Source organism: Bombus vancouverensis, unplaced genomic scaffold, assembly GCF_051014615.1.
Source record: "Bombus vancouverensis nearcticus unplaced genomic scaffold, iyBomVanc1_principal scaffold0028, whole genome shotgun sequence".
Lineage (NCBI taxonomy): Eukaryota > Metazoa > Arthropoda > Insecta > Hymenoptera > Apidae > Bombus > Bombus vancouverensis.
The window spans coordinates 376,576-379,298 of record NW_027468919.1 but is presented as its reverse complement, the minus strand read 5'-3'; the positions used below and the strand labels follow the sequence as shown (position 1 = coordinate 379,298).

At 47.6% G+C, this 2,723-nt stretch overlaps 1 non-coding gene across 1 annotated transcript; it reads right to left on the bottom strand.

The window, feature by feature from the left end:
* Positions 1-1,945: 1,945 nt before the first annotated feature.
* On the bottom strand, positions 1,946-2,052 carry LOC117157468 (U6 spliceosomal RNA). The gene has a single exon (XR_004464144.2). It is a non-coding gene; the product is annotated as a U6 spliceosomal RNA (small nuclear RNA).
* Between the last annotated feature and the right edge of the window lie 671 nt (positions 2,053-2,723).

The window sequence follows — 2,723 nt, the reverse complement described above, 5'->3', positions numbered from 1 at the left end:
GTGCAAATTCTACATTGGTGTTTTGGGGCTTTTTTACTCCGACGACTAGACACTATGTTTATAAGTTTATGTTTTCCGTAATTTGATAGTCTTTGTGGGTGATCTAGTCTGGATGATCTGCTTGTCAGCTCATAAGTGTTTGCTGTACTAGATATTTCTTCGTCGTTTTCCTTTGATCCACAATCTTCTATCCACGAAATTATCACTTTTTGCAGGAAATTTTTTATATGTATTCTTATTCTATGGCCCATAATCATTCCCGTTGGGGCCCCGGGAGCATCTCCTTTCGTCCCCTCGTAGTGGTGATCCCCACCGTTTGCCCTTCACCGTCGTTACTTCTGAGGTGATGGGCGTAATAGGTATTGAAGGAACACTCGAATATGTTTAACAATAAATATTTATTAACAAAATATATTCGGTGAGTATACTTGACGTAAAACTCGCGGTTATTAATTTCGGTTCGTGGTTCGCGGTTCGCGGTTCGCGGTTCGCGGTTCGCGATTACAAGTTCGAACTCGGGTAGATTCGGGTAGATACGATTCGATATGCGCTACGAGTTCGGACGATGATTGCCTGAGATGTCGAGCAACTCGGATCAGTGATTGCTGCCAACTATCAACTATCAATTCGGACAGGCGTCTCGCGACTGACTTTCCGTCACGATGATGCTGGATAGGAAAAACTATGATGGGGTGTGTCTAAGGATACGAGATCATCGGATTCGTTTAGGAAAGCGTTGGTTCGGAAAGTGAGGGAAGTGGACGTCGTTGTTAATTGGCTAAATTTTGAGTTGGTGGTTGGAAAAGGATACTAACCATCCTTGAGAGAAAGATGCTAGTAGGAAGCGTCGTACGTGAGAAAAGCAGATTTCCCGTATCTTCCCGTAGTAGGTGGTAGATTTAGGGACTATTGGGATAAAGACTGTTTTTCCGTTTGAAGGACCTTAATTAACAAAATCCTAAGATTTGTAGCGGGCCCTTAGGTTAACTGAAAATATTCTGTAATAATGTATAGGCATCTGACAATCATCTTGTCCGAAGGATAGGGTCTTTGTGTAACGAGCCATGGGACAGAAACCGTTGGAAAGTTTGCTGTCGCGTGTCGCTACACTTCCTTCTGTTACTGCCCTCTTAGTACATTCCTTGGTTAGCCGTTCCACCGTCTCCTGGAGACGACTGACCTCACTCTACAGAAAGCGCACCCTTCTCCGCAGGTATGCGCTGTCCGCGTGTTCATGTCCCTGAATCGGTTAGCTGTCCTTCTCGGTCCCTTCTCTTTCCTCCGATTCCGTCTTTATATCCTCTTTCCGCACGTCGTCGTCGCCAACGGCACTGTCGCGGATGCAGAGACGACAGAGATCGGCGATTGTTGAGGCGACGGCGGAGGTGGTGACCACGTGCGCCGTTGGAGTTCAGCGTTAGACGCTCTCGCCCTCCGTGAGGCCAACCATGACCGGGTAATTTTCCGGTATGATCGCTTGCCGAGCGCGTTCACAACGGTCGTAGAGGAAGGACACGATGACATTTCGTCGTCGAATCTCACCCTGCCGCCGCCACCGTACCGCGAAAGCAGCCCATCCGACGAAGATCCCGGGCCGCTGATAGTTACATCCGGACCCTCTGACCTTCCCCGAGACTCCTCTGGTTGCACGTCCTCTTCACCAGACGCATGAACACGCCCGGGGGCCTGATGGTCCACCCCCGGACGGCCACGATTGCTCGATGGCGACGCAGCGGGGCTCGCTTTACAACCCGCGGCTGCACCGGTACTGAGGTATCTTTTCCCTGCGCCGTAAACGTTACTGCCTTTCTTGTCTGCCATATCCATCCTCTGCAAAATTCTCTGCACCGGATCTGCAAACTGGCGGGTGCCAAAGGCACCGACGAGCCACTTTCCCAGGGCATAGTCCTACGCCCTGAAAACCCATACCCGCCTCGTGTTCCCCGAAAGTGTGGATCGCTTCACGATTTTGCGTGTCATACTTGCGCAGGGGTCATGCTAATCTTCTATGTATCGTTCCAATTTTAGTATATGTAATGCCGAAGCAGGTACTCCCCAATTTCTACCTGATGGAACAATAACCATAAGGAATGTCTCGATTTGAAGGTGTTTTAGGCCACTTAACGGCTTTAGCGGTAAATCCAGAAGCCTCGTTTTATGACCGTTCCTTAGGATTATTGTGACCCGTATAATTATATGTCGGAGATGAAAGGAAAACCGGAGCCTTCCCTTTGCAACTTTTGGGAAAGTTTTCTAATGCTTTAGCCTAGATTTTATCATAGCTGTAATTAAGCATAAAGTGGGTTCGAGGTGACAACTGGTCGCCGAACATAGCCACGGTCACGGGATAAACGTTTTGCCTGACGAAGGTGTGGATCGGTTATATTGTTCTCCCTAGAAATCACATAGAATTGTACTTTGGAGATGTCGATATAATGGGACACACGTTGTATTAGGAATTAAACTCCAGACAGAAACTGCCTAGCAACGGCGTTTGGATCTTTCTCGATGCTTCCAAAGAGTATACAACAAACTTTTGACAGAAACTGCCTAGCAAAGGCGATTGGAACCTTTCGATGCCTCCAGCGAGCATATAACAAACAAATGCAGTCGTATAGCGAAAAAGATTTTCATCAGATATTCATTCGTGTGATCGCCTTGGAAAGTGATACATCGAGCGATTTACCGAGTGCCTCAGCAACCGTATTTTTTTTTTGTGTTTA